Source organism: Humulus lupulus, chromosome X, assembly GCF_963169125.1.
Source record: "Humulus lupulus chromosome X, drHumLupu1.1, whole genome shotgun sequence".
Lineage (NCBI taxonomy): Eukaryota > Viridiplantae > Streptophyta > Magnoliopsida > Rosales > Cannabaceae > Humulus > Humulus lupulus.
Window position 1 is genome coordinate 56,347,761 of NC_084802.1, and position 26,909 is coordinate 56,374,669.

Below are 26,909 nucleotides of genomic sequence, written 5' to 3' on the forward strand. Positions count from 1 at the left end.
TATTTATTATTTTTCCTTTTGTTTAATTACAGTAATAAAATGTCTGAAGGAAACTCTAATATGCCCATTCTTGCTAATGAAAAATTAACTGGTAATATTAAAAAGTGGAAAAGTAACAAGAATCTATTGCCAATGACTGAGCACGCAACTCAGAAGCCAAGAATTAAGAAAGACAAGGGCAAAGAAGTTTCCAACTCCATCTACAATGGGAATTGTTCACACTATCATGCAGATGGGTATTGTAAGAGGAACTGTAAAAGGAACCACGAGGAGTTAAAGAACAAAAAGGAAAGTAAATCTGATTTGTTGGACATAGAGGCTTGTTTAGTGGAAAATAATTGTTATACATGGATAGTTGATTCAGGAGCTACTAATTATGTTTGTTCTGATTTGCAAATGCTTAGCTCTTGGAGAGATCTCCAAGAAGGGGAGTTCACACTGAGAGTGGGGACAACGACTTTTGTTCCAGCAAGAGCAATGGAAGAAGCGACATCTATTTTATTCCTGATTTCATAAGGAATTTAATTTCTGTTTCAAAATGTTTAAAACAATGCCATTCTATTTATTTTAATAATAAATCTGTTATTATTTCAAGAAATGGTTCACATGTTTGTAACGGAAACCTAGAGGAAGGTCTATATGCGATAAGATCTGAAATGTCTTCTATTTACCTAAAAATGGCTCCTGATCACGTGGCAAGAATTTCTTATACGTGGTTGGCACGTGGCAGTTCTAAGTGAAGAGATCCTGTTCGATCATCGGCAATATAATGGTTGGTTTGTCAAGTCTCGCGGTTAAGTGTGACCAGTCTGGTTGCATACTTCCATTTGCTTCCTTTGAGATACACAATCTTGTAATAATTATATTCATTATATTTCCTTTTATTACCTTGATCTGCTGATCTTAATTGTAATTAAGGCCCATTGGCCCATGTAACCCCCTTGAGCCTATAAATAAGAAAGAGAGGGCTCAAGGAAGGAACTTTTGAACTTTTAATCTTTGGATTCAGAGAGAAAAGCATAGTGTGATTATCCACCGGAAATTGTAATACTCTCAAAGCTTGTGAAACTCGAGAACCCTAGTTCTTTGATCATAGTATTGGGATTTAATATCAATAAGAACACTAAGTGGGCGTAGGTCATTACCGCCTAGTTGGGGCCGAACCACTATAAATCACTTGTTTCACTTTCTTTCCATTTCATTCTCTTCTTGTTTTCTTTTTTGTTCTTTGTTGTTCATTTGACTCCGTGTCGTCGAACAAATCAAGGGTCAAAATTTTGGTGCTTTCATTGAGAGATTAAACAAAAAACTTCAAGAAGATCATATGGCGAAGACATCCAAGAGAGTTGGACAGGCTGCTGGCGCTGCATCCTTTCAACCTCTTCCTCCAAATGTGGCTAAAAATGAGCCACACTTGGATTTTGAGGAGCAGGAAATGGATTTGGAGATCCTGAGGAAAACACTGAGTGTGTTGCAGGAGGAGTTGGCCAATCAGGAGAATGCGGCAGAGACCTTGGCACTGCAGGAAAGGGAGATTGAGCGTCAGCATCAGTAGCTGAATGAGCGGGAGGCAGACATGGACCGTCGGCAGAGGGATGCCACGACCGCTCTTGAAATAGCCATTCAGCTGGCCTAAGGACAAGCTGCACCGGCCTCTCAACCGGATAAGCCACCAAATGCACCACCGCAATGGGCCCCAAATCCGAGTCCTCCGCTCCAGCTAGCAAGCCCTCAAATGCCGAAGCAACTGCCTATTGCTCAGGAGAATGTCCCAATTCAGGATCCTACAGCAACAGCCACCCTCTCAAGCTGGTCGCGGCAATTCCTAGAGCCAGAGGCAGAATAGGGTTGGGCACCCTCCTCGAAGCCCTAGACGCCGAGGGGGGATGAGCCATATCCACCGAGCAGGGGGAAGTGTCCTTCTACTAATAGAAGGCACAACGAGTCAGGCTCTGCGTCAAGGCCCCCCCATAGCATAATAATGCACGGGGACCCACCGACCAACGCAGGCCTCCCCCTGACACTCAGGAGATGCCAGCCAGAGGAGGAAACAGCATGACCAGCCGGTCGTGCCATAGTCGACCGCAGTTTAGGGATGGCCATGACTATAATGAGGCCAATTTCGGCAGGAGAAATGTTGGTCGAGGGCGTGAGGAAAAAGGTGGAGATAGAAACCCCCCACTGAGAGAAAATAGGCCGGCGAGCCATAATGCTAGGGGGCAGCCCAGGCATAATAACGACTTTGATCAGCTGGGCGCTAGCGAACAAAGGCGCAGAGACGATGACCTGAGGGACGTACTCAACGACAGGTGCGAGAGGCACAATGAGTACGCTCCTCCAGCACCAGTCGCCCCAGCGATCCCAGACGCTGTTCAGGCTCAAATTGATGCTCTAAATCAGGTGGTACAACAGCTGGTGGGGAGCTAAACATCCCACATTGAGTATGATCGGAGGAGAGGCACTCTGTTTGTATAGAGGATTGTTGTGGCAAAAACCCCCAGCAAGTTCAAGATGCCAATGCTACCATACTTCGATGGGTACGGGGACCCAGTATCTCATGTAAACAAATTTGAGATACATATGGATATTCAGAAGGTGTCGGATGATGCCCGCTGCAGGATCTTCCTTGCCACCATATCCGACACTGCTCAGGAGTGGTTCTTTAAATTCCCTCCTGCTAGTATAGTATCATGGGAGATGTTCGTAAAGGAATTTTATGGACAATTCTATGATGGTCGCGTACACCCCACTGAGGCCAACCAGCTGGTTGAGATACGAAAAAAAAGATGGAGAGCCCTTAAAGGAATACGTCCAGCATTTTATGCGAGCAGCTGCTGGAGCTAAAACAGTGGGGGCGAGAGAAAAATGATGGCCTTAAGAGCTGGGGTAAGGTGCCATTCTCCCCTCTGGAACAGCCTAAGAAAGAATGGGGTAAAAAGTATCCAGGAGTTTCTTGATTGAGCTAATCGATACATCAAGCTCGAGGACGCGATTGCCAGCGAAGGGAAATCGCCTACGAAAGACAAGGGACCAAAGGAAGATCCCGCCAAAGCCACCAATGAGTCAGATAAACCCAATGGCAACGGCAAAGGCAACGAGAACAGAAATTGTAAGAATGGTGGAAAAAGAGCGAACAATGAGCCATCAACATCCGAAAACAAACGCCCCAAAGGCAATAGATACGAGATGAGATTCACCAACTATATGGCCATTGTCAAGAGTAGAGCAGAGGTCTACAGGGCGACCAATGCCAATGTCCCGTATAAGCGACCAGCACCTATAAGGAAGGATATCTCCAAGAGAGATACAACAAAATTCTGTCGTTTTCATAACGACTACGGACATGACACCAGTGAGTGTAACCAGTTAATGGACGAGATTGAGTTCCTTATCAGACAGGGACACCTAAGGAGGTATGTATGAGCCGCAGGAGGGTCCCAGCGAGAGGCTCAAGGAGGCAACGAGCAGGCGCCTACACGCCAACGCTCGCCACCTTTACAGCCAGCTCCTGTGATAGGTACGTTACTCACCATCTGTGGCAGCCCACATCTTGCAGGAGATAGTGGGAAGGCAAGGGAGCGATATGCTCGGACCTTACGCAACGACCAGGACATCAAGACGATGAGTTTCGAGGATCGGGCACCCAAAAAAGCTCAAACAGAGGAGGAGTTGATTACCTTCTCTGAAGACGATGCCCAGCATGTCCGATTCCCACATTCAGATTCGCTGGTCATGGACGTCCATATTGCCAATATGATGGTTAAGTGGGTGTTGGTTGACACAGGGAACTCAGTCAACATTTTTTACAAGTCTTCATTAAAGAGGATGAAGTTGTCTGTCAAGGACCTGGAGCCGTGCAACCAAACCATATATGGTTTCTCTGGCGAAGGGCTCACGCCGACAGGGTTGATTAGGCTCCTAGTTACAGAAGGAACTATGCCTGCAAACAGGACATTACTCACTACTTTCATAGTAGTTGATTGTCCTTCTGCGTATAATTTTGTAATTGGGAGGCCTATTCTGGTCGACCTGCGAGCTGTAACCTCGGTCTGGCACCTTGCCATGAAATTCCCAACTGACGCAGGGTAGGATGCATATTGGTGGATCGAGGGAAGCGAGGGAGTGCTACAACGCCTCTATATCTAAGGCAAAGAAAGGTGGATCGAAGGAAAACACCATAAATGAGTTGCAAACAGCCAATGAAGTGCAAGCCTAATCAGGTGATTGTGTCACCAAATAGGGTGTTGCCCATAGTGAGGATAGAGATTTGGATCCTCGCTTTGGGATTATGATGAAGAAGTACGACCCATCGAGGACCTCGAAGAGGTCCAACTCGATGAAGCCGATCCGACCAGGGTTGTGAAAGTTGATAAAAACTTAGAGACAACAACAAAACAAAAACTGATGGAATTTTTAAAGAAGAGCTAGGAAGTCTTTGCCTGGTCGCATAAAAACATGGTTGGGATAGACCCGGAAGTTATCAGCCATGTCCTGAACATAGGCAAAAGATTTCCACTAGTACAGCAAAAAATAAGGCTGCTCGACAAAGACAGATCAAAAGCTCTAAAAGAAGAAGTCGAGAAGCTGAAGGAGAATGGGTTCATTAGGGTAGTGTTTTATCCATCGTGGGTCTCTAATCCCGTGCTAGTTCCCAAGCCAAATGGAAAGTGGAGAATGTGCGTGGATTTCACAGACCTCAATAAAGCCTGCCCTAAAGATTGTTTCCAAGTCCCTAGGATCGACCAACTGGTCGATGCCACTGCAGGACACGAGATCCTGTCATTAGCTTTCGGACAGATACAAGGTTTTACTGTTACAAAGTAATGCCTTTTGGTTTGAAAAACGCTGGTGCGACTTACCAGCGACTAGTCAATCACATGTTCAAGGAGCTGATTGGTACAAACATCGAAGTATATGTTGATGACATGCTGGTTAAGTCGAAGTAGGCAGAAGGACACATAGGAGACTTGCAAGAATGCTTCAACATCTTGAACAAATATCAGATGAAGCTGAATCCCCTGAAGTGTTCCTTCGGAGTTGGATCAGGGAAATTCTTGGGATTTATAGTAAACTCACGAGGAATTGAGGCCAATCTCGAGAAGATCAAAGCCCTGGTCGATATGAAATTGCCAACGAAGATCAAAGATGTTCAAAGTTTAACCGGAAGGATTGCTGCTCTAAGTAGATTTATCTCCAAATTGACGGACAAATGTGTCCCATTTTTTAATCTGCTTAGAGGCAACAAGAAGTTCGAATGGACGGAGGAGTGCGAGCAGGCTTTTCAAGCATTAAAGACGCACATGTCGCAGCCACCGATTCTATCAAAGCCGGTTGATAAAGAAACCCTATTCATCTACTTGGCGATCACAGAATATGCTGCTAGTGATGTTCTAGTAAGAGAGGAGGAGAATGTGAAAAATGCCATGTATTATGTAAGCAAAAGGCTAATAGGAGCAGAACTGCGATATCCGCCTATTGACAAACTAGCCTACTGCCTAATTTTAGCCTCCATAAAGTTGCGGCCATACTTCCAAGCTCACCCAATTACAGTTTTAACCGACCAACCTCTACGGCAAGTTCTGCAGAAGCCGCAGGACGATTATTAAAATGGGCGGTAGAACTTGGGTAGTTTGATATCTCTTACTTACCACGAGCAGCAGTAAAAGGACAAGCACTGAACGACTTCGTTGCAGAGCTCACTGTGCTTCCAAACAGTGAGCAGACAGAAGTGCCTAAACCTCAAATCCAAGCTCCCTCATGGAAGTTATTCATGGACGATTCTTCTAATGAGCATCATCCTGGAGCTAGAGTGATTTTTATAATGCCTGAAGGGCATCGATTTCACTGCGCGATTAGATTCGACTTCACGACTTCTAACAATGAAGCTGAATATGAAGCTCTGCTCGCAGGTTTATGGTTAGCCAGAGACATGCACATAAAGTCACTTTAAATCTACAGTGACTCTTAGTTGGTGGTTAATCAAATCATTGGAGAATATCAGGATCGAGGTCTAAAGATGGTTTCCTACCTGAATAAAAAAAAAAAGATTTGTTGGCCCAGTTTGAGGTTTGAGAAGTATACCCTCCAACAAGTACCTCGCGACCAGAATTCAAACGCCGATGCTTTGGCCAAATTAGTGAGTGCCAAGGATGCTGACACCCTGAATATTGTACCTATTGAATGACTGCCTGCACCAAGCATCCAAGTGGAAGAAACCTCTCCGGTGATTCAGGCGGTAGATACATGGATGGCACATTTCATTGAGTACTTGACGCATGGTGTGTTGCCTACAGACAAAAACAAAGCCAGGACTCTTCAGCGGTAGGTTGCTAGGTTCATCATGGTCGATGAAATTTTGTACAGAAAAGGGAACTCTATGCTGCTCCTCAGATGTATTTCAAAGGAAAAGGCCAAAGAATTAATGCGAGAGGGCCATGAAGGGTTCTGCGGAGATCATGCTGGGGGGCAGAGTTTATCCAAGAAAATCCTAAGGCAAGGGTACTTCTGGCCAACAATGAATGAAGATTCGATGGAATTTTTGCGAAAGTGCGATAAATGCCAGAGATTCTCAAAAATTCCACGAGCAGCCCCTAATGAGCTAAAACAGATGCAAAGTCCGTGGCCATTCGCAGTATGGAGTATTGACCTAATTGGATCTTTTCCCACAGGGAAATGCGGCGTCAAGTACGCCGTGGTGGCCTTCGATTACTTTACAAATTTGGCCGAAGCTGAGCCACTTGCAACCATAATGACCAAGAAAGTGCTGGACTTTGTGGTGAAGAACATAATGTGTCGCCATGGATTTCCAAGAAAAATGATCTCAGACAACGGCACGTAGTTCGATAGTGATCTATTTATGGATTTTTGTGAGCAGCATGGAATTATCAAGAGCTTTTCTTCAGTTGCTCATCCGCAGGCAAACGGACAAGTCGAGGCTGTCAATAAAACACTGAAGGATACTCTGAAGAAAAGGCTTGAGGAAGCGAAGGGGGCATGGCAGAGCAGTTGCCTGAAGTCCTCTGATCGTACAGAACATCCCATCGAACAGCAACAGACCATACTCCATTTTCCCTAGCTTATGGATATGAGGCTATGCTGCCTGTTGAATTAGATCTGCCATCGCATCGACAGATAACATACGATCAAGACACCAACAACCAGTTATTGACGGAGTCTTTGGATTTGGTCGAGGAAAGGCGCGAGCAAGCCCAACTCCGAGTAGCAGCTTACTAGCAAAAGGTCGCCCAGTATTTCAATTCTAAAGTACATGAAAGGAAATTTAGTTTGGGAGATCTGGTACTTAGAAGAGTCTTCCTTAACACCTGCGACCAAGCTGCTGGGGTACTCGAACCTAACTGGGAATGACCATACCAAATTGAAGAAGTCCTCCATCCAGGCACTTACAAACTTGCTCGCTTAAATGGAGATCTCATTCCTTGCTATTGTAATGGAGAACACCTACGCAAGTACTATCAATAAATAATTCTTCTTAAAGAATTGGCTTGTATTATTTTCACTTTTTACAAGTTATGAACAAGGGTTATTCATTTTGTGACTGATCGCTTATAAGTGTAAGATCATTTTATTGATCACTCGTACAGACACGATTGTCCATCTATTACGAGAAATAAAAGGGACTGTGCACAGCCAGTCAATCTTGCTGACCTATTGTATTTATTACAAGTATTTGCTCATTACATGTGTTGTTTTTCTATATTATCGTTTTAAAATTTCTACTACGAGCAGAAATGGTCGAACAAGTCCTAGTCAAGGCAAGTGACCGAGGACCTAAAGCTCCTCAATCACTTGGGGGCATATAAGGTATCTAATAAGCAAAGCATATCAAAAGGTATGTAAACACATGAGCAAAATAAGTGAAAGCATGCTAGGGTACTTAGAGTATTTTACAAATTTTTTGTTATTTTGTTAAATCAAACCAAAGTACTATGCTAAGTTCGGTCATGCGAATGGATGTTATAATAAAATGCAAGTATTATAATATCAAAAATGAATCCTTTACAACGCGAGCAGTCACTGCGTGGATGCAATTGTTTGTTAAAAGTAAAAAAGCTGCCCATGCAGCAATAAAAGTTAAAAATTGTCTTTACATCGCGACCCATAGGTCATGTATCTCAAAAATAAAAGTTAAAGAAAAAACAGATAGAATTATGAGGCAGCCGGAGGATCCTACAGAGGCTCTTGTTGCAGCTGGTCGACAGTAACTCCAGTGTCTTCCTGGGCGCCCTCAATGCATGTTGCAAGAGAGATCTCGATAGACCCTTGAGTATTTTCTTCTTCTAAGCGAGCAACACACCTCGCCAACTCTGCCTCCCTTATATGATATGGTAGATACGAAAATTTGGCATTGGGATTGCACTTCTAGAACATATAGAAGCATTCAAACGCCACCCCCTCGTAGTGTTCAAGGTTGTAGGCGTTCGCCTTCTCTAGGGCGGCAGTCTCCTTGCAGCTAATCTCCAGCTCCGCTTGTAGCTTGTGGGCTTCCCGATAATTCATAAGTGAGGCCTCTTTGTACTGCTCATTGGAAGCGGTGATCTTGGCAATGCTTGCTTCTTTCTTCTTCGGCTCCACTTTGAGGGAGGCGAGTTTGGCCGCAGTCGTTTGCTGCACCTCGATGTGTGTTGCCTCGATCACTTTAAGCGCCTCAGAATGCTTCGCTTCAACTTCCTTGAGCTACTCGGCATGCTTAGCTTCGATGGACTTAAACTACTCGACATGTTGGGTCTCAGCTATGCCAAGATGGTCGCTTAGTCTTTTCTCAAACTAGGCAGTCAGTGTCCTCGAACTCTGCCAGCCGGAACTCACGGTGAGAACTCCTTGCGATCATAAAAAAGATAAAGTTGTTAATAGGAATAAATTGATGAAGAAAATTAGCAAAGTATGGTAAAAATGGCGACTTACGTCAAGCACTTCGTTCAGTGCACTGTTGAAGACCTGATCGACCGCCAAGGAGCTAGTCTCTTAGATTGCCTCTTGGCTACGATGGTGCTTTGTTATTTTGGGCAGCCTGTCTTTGGCTTAATTGAGCACCACCCTCGTGAGATCTTCTCTCGAGGCTTCTTCTCGGCGACCAGCAGGCGTCTGGTCGGTGGAAGATGGAGAAGTGAGATCAACATGAGCCGCAGAAGGAGTCTGTTTGTCTGGAGCTGGGGGGTCTTGATTCATAGGAGTTAGCGGAGTTGTCTCTTTGGCAGGAGCTAGTGGAGGAGTTGTCTCTTTCATCGGAGTTAGCAGAGGAGGATCCTCTGTTCGAGTCCTCTTCACGGAAGGGTTGCTGCAGCCTTCCCCAGGCTAGCGCTTGCTGGACTTTTTCTTGCTCGCCGATTTGGCGTACAATTCAAAGGCTCAGTCAGCAGGCATGTCTGCAAGGGAGAAACAAACGAACAGTCAGGCAATATAATAAAAGGAGCTTCCTAAGTTAAGGAAACAAGGGCAAAGAAATTAAAAGTATAATAGCCGAGCTATAATTACTGGTCGCTACACTATTTAATTTACTAGTGCTATAATCACTCTCTGGCTTGAAGAAGTCTGAATTTAAAGTAGGTGTGTATTTAAAGTTGTCGTCCCCGTCAAATAAGTGAGAGGGAATAGGCAGACTATCTAAAAGAGAAAAATAAGTACCGTTCTCGTCCAATGATTCAAGAATAAGCTCGGAGGCCTTCTTCTTGCCCTTCCTTAAAGGAACCAGAGCAACAACAGGTTGTGGGGCACCAGATGGTTCATTAATGGTCACTCCTATTGCCCTCCTCGTCGGGGGTTGTGACACATCTTGTTGTTGTTCAGGGACTTCTCCGCCAATGGCACTCCCCACTGTGGATTCCCTCAGATCCTGGTGAGGTGCCAGAAGGCCGACCAGCCTCAGATTGGCCTCTGTGACCAGCTATTTGACGCTTTTCTCTACGTTGGTCATGCTGGCCAAAAGGGTCGCTCGTATCTCCATCTCTAGAGTAGGAGCTGGTCGTAACCATGGACTTGAACGACGTAAAGGTTATAATAAACGTGTGGGAAAGCTAAAAGGAATTTAAGCAACTAGTGAATAAAGAATTTACGTCCTTTAGTGAATGCCAAGTTGTTGGCGACCAGGTCTGTGGTTAAAAAGTACTCCTGGAAGTACTTTCCTACATTGGATTTGTATGAGGTTTAACTCAGGAAAACGCGAGTCGACTCTTAGTGGAAAAAATAAAAAAAACCCCGTGTTGTTCTGGTTGGGGTTTGACTTGAGATCAAACAAGTAGTTGATCTCATGTGGCGTGGGGATAGGCAACTTTTTATGGCTATAGAGGATATAGAGGGTAGAAAGCGTTCTATACCCATTTGGAGTTATTTGAAAGGGAGCGACCCTGAAATAATTGGCCACTCCCTGGAAAAAAGGATGGAGAGGCAAGATTACTCCTGCCTCGATGTGGTATCTCGAAAAAGCGCTGAAGGCGCCGCCAGGCAGGTTTGCCCGCTGGTCGATGGTGGATTTTAATAAAGTTACCCCAGGAAGTCCATACTTCCTGAGGTAACTGGTTAGCATCCTAGTAGTAATATTGCTAGGGGTGAAACGTACCACTTGATGTCTGGTCGAATGACGTCTTAGGGTTTGGCTTATGTTTGGATTCTTGGCTCAAGTGTATTTTCAGCTCGACCGCTGGTCAAAGGAATTTTAGCCCGAGGAGCAGGCTGATTTGCTTGAGGGTTGGTTGCTTGAGGGTTGGTTGGTTTCTTTTTCTGGGTGGTGTATTTTACTCTACCCATGTTCGATGGACTGGTCGAAGGTCTATTGGATGGGGAATAGGAAAAAGGAATCCCCGGAATGAGTAGTGATGGCTGTTCTTCGTCCTGGAGCAGTTGAGCGAGCAGGTCATCGTCGATTAGCCTCTCACCTCCCCACAGATGGAGCATGAAAATCTGCGAACAGAGAAGGGGAGATGAGAATCTACGGCCCAAAAGATCAAGAGGTGTAAAAAATCTGGGATAACGTTGGTCGCGTATAAAAGTTAGGCTTTTATACGACCAGTAGCATTCTAGCAAAAACACTAGGTTACATACGAACAGTTTGGAAAATGGATCAAAAAGCATAAGTAAAAAAAATTTCTAGAAAAACTTTTTGGACTATGAAATGGCGGGAAAAACCCAGTTTTTCTACAAGCTTAAAAATTGAATTTTTACTTCGATTTTACACCCTAAATTCATGATCCTAACTACCAAACTGATCTTCAACCCCTACAAAGTATTATTTCAAGCTCAAATCTACGTGCCCTTTTACCCCGAAACAAATTTTTTCAAGAACAGTAATAAATACTCAAGAATTCAAGAACTCAGAATAAAAAATAGAGATAAAACGGATATTGCATGGCATATCAACAACTGAAAAGTATGAGGAACTTACTTGTATAGAGGATGGAGTAGAGTTCTGAGACGCTTTGGCTGGGTAGAGGCTTCATGGATCATCAAGAACCGTCTGAGTTTCTGGAGGTTTTGCGACTTGTTCTTTGGTTTTCTTGAAGTTAAAGGTAAAACGTAAAAGTGAAAATTGATTCTGAAGGATTATTTATATTAGTCGAGGAGCAGTTACCGAGGTAATCATAAAGGGTAACTTTTCAAAGAATGGGGAAGTTTATTAGCCGTCAAACCACTTTTGGGAAACCGAAAAGACATGATTAGTTGCCTTTTTCTAGAAGGCATGGCCGACTCTGATAGATTTAATGGAAGTATGTGAAGGGCCAGTCTCTTAAGTTTACTTTATGCTGGTCGCAGTAAAATAAACTTGGGGGGCAAATGTTTACCTAAAAATGGCTCCTGATGACATGGCAAGAATTTCTTATACGTGGCTGGCACGTGGCAGTTCTAAGTGAAGAGAACCTATTCGATCATTGACCAGATAATGGTTGGTTTGTCAAGTCTCGCGGTTAAGTGTGAACAGTCTGGTCGCATACTTCCATTTACTTCCTTTGAGATACACAATCTTGTAATAATTATATTCATTATATTTCCTTTTATTACCTTGATACGCTGATCTTAATTATAATTAAGGCCCATTGGCCCATGTAACCCCCTAGAGCCTATAAATAAGAAAGAGAGAGCTCAAGAAATTGACTTTTGAACTTTTAATCCTTGGATTCAGAGAGAAAAGCATAGTGTGATTATCCACCGGAAATTGTAATACTCTCAAGGCTTGTGAAACTCGAGAACCCTAGTTCTTTGATCATAGTATTGAGATTTAATATCAATAAGAACACTAAGTGGACGTAGGCCATTACCACCTAGTTGGGGCCGAACCACTATAAATCACTTATGTCACTTTCTTTCCATTTGATTCTCTTCTTGTTTTCTTTTTTGTTCTTTGTCGTTCATTTGACTCCGTGTTATTGACCAAATCAAGGGTCAACATCTTCACTACTCAATATTGAAATGTTCAAATCTGAACAACCAAAGCCAAAACGACAAAAAGTACGTCAAGACGATACGTATCTTTGGCACTTAAGACTAGGTCATATTAACTTAGATAGGATTCAAAGAATAGTTAATGACGGGCCTCTAAGTGAGTTAAAGGTCGAAACTCTACCGGTTTGCGAATCTTGTTTAGAAGGAAAAATGACCAAAAGACCTTCTTCTCTAAAGGTGTTAGAGCCAAAGAACCTCTCGAGTTAATTCACTCAAACATTTGCGGTCCAATGAATGTACAAGCTCGAGGTGGTTGTGAGTATTATGTCACCTTCATTGATGACTACTCAAGATACGGTTACGTATACCTGATGTAAAGGAAATCAGAAACTTTTGAAAAGTTCAAAGAGTTCTGACCCGAAGAAGAAAATCAGTTAGGCAAAACCCTTAAAATGCTACGATCAGATCGAGGTGGGGAATACCTTGGCAAGGAATTCTAAGATTTCTTAATAGAGCATGGAATTGTTTCATAACTCACTGCACCAGGTACTCTGCAACAAAACGGTGTTGCAGAAAGGAGGAATAGGACTTTGTTGGACATGATGAGATCAATGTTCAGTTACTCATCGGTTCCCCTATAATTTTGGGGATATGCTTTACAAACAGCTGCATACATCTTAAACCTAGTTCCATCTAAGTTTGTAGCTAAGACACCCTCAAAATTATGGATAGATCGCAAACCTAGTCTGGAGCATGTGCGTATATGGGGATGTACAACACATGTGCTAAAAGCTAAAACTGGGAAGTTGGAACCTAAATCTAAAGTATGTTTATTTGTTGGATACCCCAAAGACACTAGAGGAGGTTACTTCTATAGTCCAACAGAAAAGAAAATATTTGTATCGATAAATGCTAATTTTCTGGAACACTATATGAGGGACTTCAAACCTCGAAGTAAGGTTGTACTCGAGGAGTTACTTGGTGATAAAATAACACCACAACCAACTTTAGAATTTCGAACAGAACAGACCACAATACCAAACCAGGATACTATAGTAGTCCGCCATAGTGGGAGAGTTGTTTGACAATCTGTTCGTTACACTGGATTCGGAGAAGCACAAGTTGCAACATCTGATGAAAATGTTGATGACCTGTTGACTTTTAGTCAAGCAATGAATGATCCTGATAAAGAACAATGGCTTGAAGCTATGAAACTCAAGATGGAGTTTATGCACTCCACCTTGATGAAAGTATCTTTATGGTACAACCAGAGGGTTTCATAGAACAAGGCAAATAGCACAAGGTTTGCAAACTGCAAAGGTCCATTTATGGACTTAAGCAAGCGTCCAGATCATGGAACATAAGATTTGATCAAGTTGTTAAATCTTATGGTTTTGATCAAAATGTCGATGAGCCTTGTGTATATAAGCAAATTGATAAGGCCAAAGTGGTCTTTCTAGTTTTATACGTAGATGATATATTACTCATTGGGAATGATCTGAATAAATTATCTGACGTAAAATTCTGGCTGGCCAACCAATTCCAAATGAAAGATTTGGGAGAGTCAAGCTACGTTCTTGGAATACGATTAATTCATGATCGCAAGAAGAAGCTGTTGGCATTGTCTCAAGCATCTTATATAGATAAAATACTTACAAAGTATGCGATGCAAAACTCAAAGAAGGGAAACCTCCCATCTCATCATGGTGTTCACCTCTCCAAGAACCAATGTCCTAAGACATCCCAAGAGCTCCACAATAGGAAGCTTAATGTATGCAATGTTATGTACTAGACCTGACATTTTCTATGTTGTGGGTATAGTTAGTAGGTACTAGTCAAATCCAGGATTCAATCACTGGACAGCAGTCAAACACATTCTCAAGTATCTTAGGAGAATGAGAGACTATATGCTAGTTGTTATCCCAAAAATTTGAAAAGAATGATTTGTCAATAAAATTAACACATGGCATGAGTTAGTTGGGTGATCTGGCTTAGCAATAGCCCAATACATCAGTTAAGAAGTTGGACTGCTTGAGAGATGCATAGTCAAGTAAAATACACCCGACCGAGGAGAATATTTGGCCTAAGGAGTGCTTGGCTCAGACCCCAGTTTGAAGACCCAAGTGATTGGTTTGAATCCAAGTCCAAGAAGATTGAAGGAGGGGTTTAGATTTTGGTTCGAGGGATAAAGGCAGGAGGTCCGATCAAACCTTAGCTTGGGAGCCTCTCAAGCATTTGCTCAGTTGTGTCCGAGGTAAGAAGGCTAAGGGAAAGAGGTCCCATGCAAGCCAAGGATTGGGACTTAGATTTCAGTCAAGGGAAGGCCACATCATGTCCGATCGGACATAGTTGAAGATGCCAAGAGGAGAGATGCCTCGGACTTGTCCGAGGTGAAGTGCCAGTCAGGGTGGCTGGGACCACTTTGGTCCGAGGAGAAGGACATCATGTCCGATCGGACATGCCATGGAAGAGGTATGCTCGGGCTTGTCCGAGGTGAGAAAAAGGGGGAAGGTTGGCTCGGACCACCTTGGTCCGAGGAGAAAGCATGAGAAGGATGCCTCGGACCACCTTGGTCCGAGGAGAAGGTCATCATCATGTCCGATCGAACATGTCATGAAGAAGGTTGCTTCAAAGTTGTTCAAGGAAAGAGGCCAAGAGAATTGCCTCGGACCTACCCGAGGTAAGGTGCCAAGGAAGTTGGCTCGGACTACCTCGGTCCGAGGAGAGCCAAGTATGCATGACCCCATGTCCGAGGAGAGCCATGCATATACCATCTTTGGTCCACGGAAAGCTTGAAGGAGTAATCAACATGCATGTGAGACTACGTCAAAATCCTTGAACGACTTTGGCAAGAATTGGTCTAAGCACCCGGGAATCTCTCACTCCTCACTTAAATTGAGGAATCAGTTGTATTGTAAACATTTTTTGTAATATAAATATAAGATAAATAATAAAATATCCCTATCTAAAGGGGATATCAGTTGAGAATCCCAGGCCTATAAATAGAGGGTTGGGAGGAACGTAACAGGACTTTTTGGCAAATTGAGAGTGAATCTGTGTTCTAGAGAGAGAAAGTGTGTGCTTCCTGAGAGAAACCCTTTTTTTGTATTCTGGAATATTTGCACTAAAGAAACTCAGTTGACACTGGTTCATCTGATCTTGAGTGTGAATACAGTAATAAAATATCTAAGTGGATTAGGCTATTACCGACTATCGGGGCTGAACCACTATAAAAATCTCGTGTTATTTATTTTCGTTGATTAAAACTATCTGTTGTCATTTATATTCTCTTGAAGGCTTGTCGTATTTGACGTTCTCACGTCGTTGGCTAAAATCACAGTCAACAATAGTATATTCCGAAGAGAATTTGATTCCATTCGGATATACAGATTCTGATTTCCAATTCGACAAAGATTCTAGGAAATCTACGTCTGGATCTATTTTCACACTTAGGGGTGGAACAATAAGAGAACAAAGAAGCCATAAGAGAGCCAAGCCTATAGAACGTAAGTACCACCTCATAAGAGAGATAGTAAAAAGAAGGGATGTAATCATTCAGACGATTGAATCAGCAAACAACCATGCTTACCCCTTTACAAAGATGCTACTTCCTACGAGTTTTGATAGTCATTTCTTAGATATAGGATTTCGCGACATGTCTCAACTACTTTAGGGCAAGTGGGAGATTGTTGTGATTTTTGCCCTTAAAGAGTATTTCTGTATGAATGATTACTGTTAATTAAATAAAGTAAACATTTTGCACTCATATTTGTATTTAATTATACATGCCATTTATCATTAAGATCCAATACTATTGATGTAGTCTTGAATTAAGTGTATGTATAATGATATATACAAGAGGATTTAATTCAAGATAATAATATAAAAAATTGTCCATAATCGCTAAATAAAGTGGAAGCTTTATTTAATAAAGATTATGAGTGTTGTCTACCTTTTGTTTAAGATAGAACAGTTTATCCAGATTGTTAAGTGTACCGACACAAAGAGATAGAGGTACCGTATACAATATAGATTGTATTGGACTGGGACACGATGAAATAAAGAACTTTTGATCATCTTCGTTAAAATATAGAAGTTCAACATTCATCAATTGATGGTCGTTTTGGACTTGACCTCAATCCTGAAGTGAGTAATGAACTCCTATTTGTGCTTTTATGACTTTTGACTTATCGGGTAAGGTTCAATATTCCTACGACCGAATTCCTGATATCTTGGAGTGATAGAACTGCAAGTGGTTGGGAACATACTTCACAGATATGGAATATACTCTTTACTTAAATGAAAGTAGATTAGTTCCTTTTAGTGTTGATTCGTGGCTTGAACATAGAGCGCTCAATTTCTGTTAGAGAACATAAATTTCATTCTATAATTAAACTTATAGAATAATGTTCATTAGAGTATCAATGGAACTAATTGATAAAGATATAATTAGAGAATTTAATGGACATTAAGACCTAGCTTTAATTATGAACAAATAGCAAAGGGTCATAACTCATGTAATGACTAAATCAATGGATGACTTTTTAGTTATAACTTCTAATAATATAAGACTGTAATTTTGAGAGTTCAACTATGAATTTCCAGTGGAATAATTCATAGTTAATAAATGAATTAATGGAACTAATAGTGAGTGATATTAATTAAATTATTGAAGCTTAGAACTACGGGTCCATATTATCCCCGTACTAGCTCGATGTTGTACCCTAATTTTAGCTCGAGTCATTCACTCAGTTCGAGTACAGCTAGCACATAAATATACGGAGAAATAACCAAGGGAATGATATCTGCTTATTATCCACGTAAGCAACTCCAGTTTCACATAAGCACGTGTGGTGTTAAGCGTTCTGGGTTTAGCTCGAGCTACGGACATGAAGGTTGTGAATCGCGAGCTCGGAATATTCAAACAGTTGTCGACGTATTAGCTAAGAGAGATATCCAGCTCGTGATAATTCAAATATATTACGTACCCGCGCATCCCCAAAGACTCAGGTACTTTTATAAGATTATTTATGACCAGCCTGTCATATTTAATGTCCTAGATATTAGAAGACCATTTATTTTGTGATCAAATCATATCCCAGTATAAATGGGAATTTTTTGTATTAAATGTAATAAATATGTAAATCTGTGATTGACTCATGCGGTTACCCAAACCTATCCATGGAATTTCTCTATAAATACTGGAAATATTGGACAGGGAATGGGACAATTATTCTGTAAGATGAAACTCTGCCAAAATAGAGAGAGAAACAACAATAATACAAACTCGTGCACTAGGTGGATTTTAACTACTGAACCACGTAAAAAATTTGTGTTCTTGTAAATTCATTTAATCTTTTGTTACAGTTTATTACAAAGCACTAATCAACCTTATTATTTCTTAATACACTGTTGGCGACAAACCGCGTCAACAGTTTGGTGCTTTCATTGAGAGGAAAATTAGGGCTTTCATCAAAATCCCAATCAAATCTCATCATGATGATCACTCGCTCAATGCACGACAATGAGATAAAACAACCTAGTGGGCACGAGGCCCATCGTATCGATGTTTCGAGCATGGCCCTAAAGTTCAGCAATGTTCGGGAAAGCAACCGGTGGGTCACGGCGATACTGGGAGTTCGGCGTCATTGCCACCGAATCCAAACCCATACTACTTAACTGCAATTGAATTGGAAAATATGTAGTTAAGAAGCCATCTTGCTAAGGCAAACAAGCATATTGAGGAGGTTTTGGCTCGGTTACCCCTTCTTGCAACTAACATTAATGTCGGAAAAAGGAAAAGTGGGTCTCATAAGTCCCACAGGAATAACCGACCCAAACCAAGTCGGTCAGTCAGAACTACCACCCCAAGTTCTATGCCTACAGTGCGAGACCACCAAAGTGCTCAACCTAGTGGCCCTCATAGGGGTCATCAACATGTCAGTTGATCAGTTAGAATTGCAACCCCAAGTTCGGTGCCTCCTTAACACACGCCTGGGAATACCCATGGCAACCCACGAGGAGGGGCTGGGATAGGCTCACAGAGACAGAATGTTCCAGCTAACCCTCCTACGTCACGATCAAATCATCAGGCAAAGAGAGCTAGAAATAATGGGGCAGAACAGAGGTGGGCTAATTTAGTTCGCCCTGATGGGACAAGGATTTCCTCGCCAGTAAGGAATCCTCCGCCACCTATTAGACATCCAATACCACCTCGGCCAACGCAGGACATTCCGGCTTATGGAGACATTAGGATAAACCCTCATTCGCCTGGCCATACCTATAACGAACATGTGTTGAAGTTATTGGACTGAAGATCGTCAAAGTGGTAGGTCCAAGGGCGATCTAAGAAATCATCTAAGTTCAGTACAAAGTCCTCGATACGATTCGCAGCCTGATCTGCGTGATTGTCTGAATTCACAGAGAAGAAATTCAGCTCGAGATGAGGGTGTTAGTCATACTCGTCAAGACAGAGGTCCTTCCATAGTACGTGATAATGGGAATGCCCCACCAAACCAAGCTCAAGCTTGGAGGGACAAAATCCCATCAAATGTGTACGATAGGATGGAAGCTGTTGAACAGCCCCAAAATAACCTAGGGACTAAGGACCAAACCCTCGAGAGGTTAGATCAGATGGAGGAGCAAATGAAGAAGCTTCTATATGAAAAAAGACAAAGACGATTGTGACTTAGAGGATGAGTCCGATCTTTTCGCTCCAAATATTGCGGCGGCCACATATTTGGTGGGCTTCAGAATGCCACACTTGTCAAAGTTTGACAGAGATGGGGATTCGTCTGATCATCTTGGGATGTTTAACACCATGATGATGGACCACAACGTCGGACCCGATCTAAGGTGCATTTTATTCCCCTCATCTCTGATTGGGCCAGCCAGGTAGTGGTTTAAACAATACAAGAGGCATTCAATTAGCTCGTGGAAGAGGTTTTCTGCTAATTTCAAGAGAGCATTCAGGGCTTCCCAGACAACTCGGGTTAAGGCTGATTCATTGGCAAATGTAAAGCAGCAATCTGGCAAACTGTTGAAAGATATCTAAGTAGGTTTGCCAAGGTCGATGCACGAGCTAGAGATGTCGATGATAGCTCCAAGCTCATGGAAATGAGGACGTGAATCCTTGTTGGAGGCAACCTGTGGCAAGAATTACAGAGAAAAAAAGCTAATAGTGTGGACGAGTTCTTAGCACGAGCTCAAAGATGAGTTAACCTGGAAGAGGCGCGGTCTTCTGTCGCAGGAACCAATTAAATCCATGTCCAGCCTGTTGGAGCGGTAACAGATGTTGCAGGTACGGCTCAAGCTGTTGCCCAGAATAACCAAGAGAGAAATAATAAGAGGAAGGGAAATGGTGAAGGTGACCAGAGCGGAATAAAGAAAAATAAGTATGGAGAGAAATTCAAACTTGTTTACACAACTTATAACGACCTCGCGGATACTAGAGAGCGCATCTTCTTAGCCAATTCTACTTGCCTTCCATGGAAGAAGCCAGAACCATTAAAAAACCAAAGAGCGAAGAGAGATCCTTCAAAGTTCTGTTGATTCCACAATGATATCGGTCATAACACTGATGACTGTAGACAGCTGAAGGATGAGATTGAGACTCTCATCAGAGCGGGACCTTTGACCCAATATGCCCAAAATTGAGTGGTCCTCAGTCAGCCCACTGGACAAAACCCTCCGTCAGCTCCTGAAGCTCTAATGGATCAAGCCAGAGCTCGAGCAAATCAGGATGACCCTCCTCCAATAATAGGGGGATATAGCAACCATTTCGGGAGGACCTCATTTGGCAGGCACGAGCAGAGGTGCCTAGAAGAGGTACATTAACAAACTAAAATCCCATAATGGAGTGGAATTTGTCCTGGAATAGCGATTATCAAAACAACAGCGATTGGAAAAACAACCAATCATTTTTATAGAAGAAGATGCTAGCCATGTCCAGCTCCCACACAACGATCCTTTGGTCATAACTGTTCAGCTCGCTGACCGGGGAGTACGGAGGACACTAGTAGATAATGAGAGTTCTGTGAAGGCAACCTCGAGAGGTTGGAAAAAATGGGGTTGTCTGTAACCGAGCTGAAGGCAACCTCAATGGTTCTTTATGGGTTTTTTGGTGAAGGGTCGGCTGCCATCAGAACGATTGAATTAGTGGTAACATTGGGAGAAGGTTCACGAACTGTCTCCAAGCTGCTTGAATTCGTGGTAATTGATTGTACAACCGCATAAAATTTGATTTTTGGTCGTCCTGCGTTGACGACATTTGAAGCCATAGCTTCTATCTGCCACCTAGCAATCAAATTCCTCTCAGTTGCGGGAATATGCATCGTCAGAGGTGATTAACTTGCTGCCAGGAAATGCTATAGCATTTCTATGAAGGGAAAGTCAAAACTTGGTCAGCAATTTATGACCATAAGTGATGGAGGTGTGGAGTCCTAGGAAGTGGAAGTTGCTCGTGGGACAGAAGAACCTCAAGAAGCAAAGGATAGCGACGTCACCCCACGTGATGACATTGACCCACAAATGGGAGAGGACAGGTTTAGAGTTCCAGGCCATTGAGGAGCTCGAGGAAGTAAGTATAGACCCCAAAGAAACTTCAAGAGTTGTTAAGATTAGGAAAAATCTTGATGATGAAAGGAAGAAGGAGCTGGTCAATTTCTTACAAGAGAATCTAGACATTTTCACCTGGTCACATGAAGACATGGTAGGAATAAACCCGAGTGTAATCATGCGCACTCTAAACTTGGACAAGAATGTGCCTTCAAAATCCCAAAAAATAGAGGCGTTTGGGAACAATCTGAGCTGAAGGACTGGAGGAAGAAGTAGCTCGACTGTTAAAATGCAGGTTTATTCATGAAGCAAAATACCTGATATGGGTTGCCAATCCTGTGCTAGTCCCAAAACCAAACGGAAAATGGAAGACCTGCATCGATTTCTCCGACTTGAACAAAGCTTGTCCTAAGGATTGCTTTCCACTGCCAAGGATTGATCAGTTGGTAGACGCCGGTAGGTCACGAGCTCATGTCCTTCATGGATGCGTATTCTGGATATAACTAGATCGTAATGAATCCAGTGGACCAAGAGCATACTAGCTTCATGACCCCAACTAACGTATACTGTTATAAAGTCATGCCCTTTGGGCTGAAGAATGTCGGAGCTACATATCAATGCTTAGTCAAAAAAATGTTCACTAATCAGATCAAGAGAAATATGGAAGTGTATGTCAATGATATGCTTGTCAAATCAAAGACTGCTGATAACCATGTATCTAATCTAGAAGAATGTTTTGGAATCTTAAGGAGGTATAACATGAAGCTGAATCCCTAGAAGTGTACTTTTGGAGTAGCATCAGGAAAATTTCTAGGATTCATAGTCAATACGAGGGGAATAGAGCTGAATCCTGATGAAATTAGGTATTGTCAGAAATGCCCTCGCCTAGGTCGTGTAAAGAAGTCCAAAGCCTGACTGGAAAAGTGGCAGCTTTGAATTGTTTTATTTCGAAATCCACTGAGAAGTGTCTACCATTCTACAACTTGCTCAGAGGAAACAAGAAATTTGAATGGACTGAGGAGTGCGAGCAGGCATTCCTTGACCTAAAAACGCACTTGGATGAACCCCCAATATTGTCTAAGCCTATGTTTGGAGAACCTCTATTCCTTTATTTGGCCGTGACAGAGAATGCCGTCAGTGCCATTTTAGTTCGAGAAGAAGACCGTGCTAAAAAACTGGTGTATTATATAAGCAAAAGACTTCTCGGAGCTGAATCACGATATCCACTGATAGGAAAGATGGCATTTTGTCTGATATTGGCATCTAGGAAGCTCTGACCATATTTTCAGTCCCATTCAATCAACCTCATGACCGACCAACCTTTAAGGCAGGTGTTGCAAAAACCTGAAACGTCGGGACGTCTTTTAAAATAGGCAGTTGAACTCAATCAGTTTGAGATATTGTACGTACCACAGACCTCAATCAAAATTTAGGCCCTTGCTGATTTTATGGCTGAATGCACCGGGTTTCAAGAGGAGCATTTGAAGGAACCGGTGCAGGAGTTGTGGAAAATAATCGTCGATGGACCATCGAATGAGAACGGATCGGGAGCTAGGATCATATTAGTCTCCCCAGAAGGACATCAATTCCATACAACTCTAAGATTCGGGTTTGAAGCATCTAACAATGAAGCCGAATATGAGGCCTTACTAGCTGGACTGAGAGTGGAGAAGGAGCTCAAAGCAAAGGTTTTCCACTGTTGTAGCGATTCTCAGCTCGTGGTTGATCTGGTGTTGGGAGAGTATCAAGATCGAGGCACCAAGATGGTGGCTTACTTAGCTAAGGTGAAGGGGGAGCCATCCGAATTTGAGTATAGTACTGTTGAACAGATACCTCGTGAGCAGAATTCTAATGCCGATGCTATGGAAAGGCTTGCCACCACCAAGGAAGTTGAGACCTTGAATGTAGTGCCAGTAGAGTTCTTGGAGAGTCCGAGCATGACAGAAAGGACGGTAGAGGTCGAGATGATCGACACAAGACCGACTTGGATGACTCCCATAATGGAATACCTCACAACAGGAAGGTTACCTAAGGATAGAAAGGATGCAAGAAAAATACTATATCAAGCTCCGAGGTATGTGATAGTAGATGGGACATTGTACCGACATGGTCATTCATTGCCTCTCCTACGGTGTGTTCTGCCCGAGGAGGCTAAAACCATTTTATAGGATGTGCATGAAGACTTTTGTGGAGATCATGCTGGGGGGCAAAACCTAGCAATGAAAATATTGAGGCAGGGCTATTTTTGGCCCACTTTGACAAAAGACTCCATCTCGTATGTTCAGAAATGCGACAAATGCCAGTGCTTCTCCATAGTTTCCCGAGCTTCTCTAGTCGAGCTAACGATGATATCATCCTTGTGTCCATTTGCGGTGTGGAGAATTGATCTAATACGGTCCCTAGCTATGGGCAAGGGAGGAGTTCGTTACGCGGTATTGGCAATTGACTATTTCACGAAGTGGGTAGAAGCTGAGCCTTTTGCAACCATCACTTCAATGAAAGTCCTAGACTTTGTGGTGAAGAATATTGTATGTCGATTTGGACTTCCTAAAAAGATCGTGTCGGCCAATGGGACACAGTTCGATAGTGATCTCTTCACTAACTTCTGTGAAAAATACAGCGTTATTAAGAGTTTCTCCTCAGTAGCATATCCACAGGCTAATGGGCAGGTCGAGGCTGTGAACAAAACCCTAAAGGCGAGCCTTAAGAAGAGGTTAGATGAGGCCAAAGGAGTATGGCCTGAATAGCTCCCGCAAGTACTTTGGGCATACCGAACTTCTCATAGAACCTCCATGAGACACACTCCTTTCTCCTTAACTTTTGGAAGCAAGGTCATCCTTCCATTCGAAGCTATGGTAGCAACTCACAGGCAAATGAAATTTAGCTGAGAACAAAATGAGGAATTACTTAACGCATCTCTCAACCTGATTGATGAGAAACGAAAGGATTCGCAGTTACAGCTCGCCAAAAAATTACTCGTTACTTTAATTCTAAAATCAAGAGGCGTAGGTTCGGATTGGGCGACCTGGTTCTCCGAATGGTCTTTCTAGTGAATAAGGATCACAAGGACGGTGTCTTGGGTCTGAACTGGGAGGGACTGTATCAAATCATGGAGATTCTACGTGAAGGAACCTTCAAGATAGCTCGGCTGAATGGGGAGATAGTTCCACGGGCCTGGAACGCCATGCATTTAAAAAAATATTATCAGTAGTACCATCATCCATGTAAGGCTTAAGTATAAAAGCCATTTGATTAAATAATAGATGGATTTTTAAATAATTTTTCTTGTTAAGGTTGTATCAGCTAGCGTATTTAATGTTTGTAAAAGCAACCGAGAAAGTTTCTACATTCTGGTTACTTGGGGGGCATATAACCCAAGAATAACCCAAGATGAGTCATGGTAAGATCGCTGGATAAGTTGAAAACTTATACAACCAGGTCTGAAACTTAAAAGCTTGGAAAATTGATTATTCAACGGCTTTTTAGGAGCTTGAGATGTTAATAAACCTAATACGAACTAAGTTTAAATCATTTAAAACCCTGGATACGACCAGGTCCAAAACTTAGAAGCTTGGAAAATTGAGTATTCGATGGCTTTTTAAGAGCTCGAGATGTCAATAAACCTAGCATGAACTCAGTTTAATCATTTAAAAACCCTGGATACAACCAGGTCCAAAACTTCGAAAGTTGGGAAAATTGTTTAAAATCAAGGGCTTTTTAAAGCTCGAATTATCAATAAACCTAACACGAACTAAGTTTAAATTATTTAAAATCCTGGATATAACCGGGTTCAAGACCTGATTCTTAACAGGTATGATATAAAACCAATACATAAATTTTAAATATAATTGAGCTCAAAATATCTATCTCAATCTAAAAATTAATTCCTAAAATCTCGAATGTATAAGTCTAAGGAGTCATAAACATGAGAGATAATAAAGGAAAGATAAATAGATAAAAAAAGTTAGATATATAAATTGAAAATAAAATTATCCTGAGGAGAAAAACCTCAAACTGAGCTTAAAGAAAATTGTTTACAAACCCAAAAAAAAACAAAAAAAAACAAAAATACAAGGAAAAAGGGTGTCACTGAGCTCCTCCAGGTCGCTCTGAGGATGTAACCTCCTTGCCATCCTGCTCGCCCACCACAGAAGCATCCCCCATTTCTGGCGGTTCTTGCAAAATTTGAGCCTTGAATTTTTCAAGGTACAGATTCCACAGCTTGGGAGCCATGAAAGAAAAGTTCCCATCCTGGTTAAAGGCCCAGCAATGGTACAACATATTCTCCATGGACGACAATGAGGCCGCCTTCTCTTCTTTGACTGCAGCCTCGGCCTTGAGTAGTTTTGCTTTGGCTTCATCAACCTCGGCCTCGAGTTGTGCAGTTTGAACCTGGAGAGCAGCCAAGGAAATCTTTGCAGCCTGCTCACTTTCTTGGGACGAGGCGAGGGAAAACTTGGCATCATATTCGCTTTTTTGAGTAGCCGCAAAAGAAACTTTGGCAGCCTGCTTGCCTTCTTGAGCAGCTATCAGGGCAGTCTTGGCGACATTTACTTCAGCCTGGAGCTCATCATTTCTAGCCCTAGCCCGGGCTATACTGTGATATTGAGCCAGGGCAGACTGCAAAATAACAAGGCAAGTCAGATATATCCTTAGACGCGATAAAAAGAAAGATGTCACCAAGGAAGGATAACTTACTGTAAGGTTCATCCCCAGGGCTGACTCCAGAATGTTCTCCGGTCTCCGCTCCTCGATAGTCCTTAAGTCTCTCAAGCTAGCCTTACAGGCGTGCCCCACCATGTGGCTCTTCGTCTCGTAAATTATCCCCCAAAAGGCTTTAGTGATTTTCTCTAGATCCTGGGGATCTACTGGGGACGGTCGTAGCTAGGGCAGGGGGAGCTCGAGGATCAGCTTGTATTACTTGATCCCGAGGAGGCACGAACCGAGATGGAGGAGGATGAGGAATCCTCCTATCAGTAACGGAAGACACCGAAGCTGCCGAGCTCGTTCCTTTCCCCTTAGCAGGGGATTTTGAGACATTTCTCGCTGTCGGAGGGGCCTTCTTCGTAAATCTGGGCCTCTTCACAACAGGGCTCAAGCTGGTTTTCCCAGCCTGGAAAGCATTATGGAGGTCAGGACCTCCGGTTTGTTCCATCTCTTCGCCTGAAAAGAATAAGAGGGGGTTAGTTCTCAAATAAAGCCAAACATACATAGAAAGAAAATAAATAAAGATCCTACCCTCCGGGCTGGGGGAGGAGTCTATTATCACGACCTTTGGCCTTGGGACTACTGGAGGAGAGGGAGAATCTATGACTAGTATTTCTTGGATCCTAGGAGGTTCAGGCTCATGTTCTACCGTAGGGCTGGACTCGTCTACGTACTACCTGAATCAAAGGGCAAAGGCGCCTCGAAGCAGAGAAGGCCAGGTCCTACGGTTGTCCACAACAATTGTGCCATTCAGGTAACTATTGTCATGACGCACCAATAGGTGCTCTTCACATTGGAGCAGGGTTATGTTACGATCTGGGTCATGAGGATGACAATGGACAAGGAGATTTAGGCTAAACCTAACTAACCTAAAATTGGCAACATCCCTATCTAGTTCCCTATGGGGTATGGGTTACCTTGGCCAAAGGGGTCGGCTGCTGCCCCTGACGCAGCACGATCTAAATCAGGTTCTCAAACAGCCTCGAGAACCCGCCTTTTCCGCACAATGGGCACCTCATCCTCGCCTTTAGTAGCTGGCAAGGCTTCCTCTTGAGAGGATGGGAGCTCGCGGATTACCGGGAGGGTAGCCCGGGTCCTTAAGGCCAACGTCTAGCCTTCGCCAATCAACTGACATGCCAGCATCGTGATGGTGTTCACGACCTGGTGATAATCCTTCTCGCTGGGGGGCTGTAATTACCCAGCTATTTATAAGACTTGGACCATTAAAACTACTAGACATAGCTACTACTTTTGGA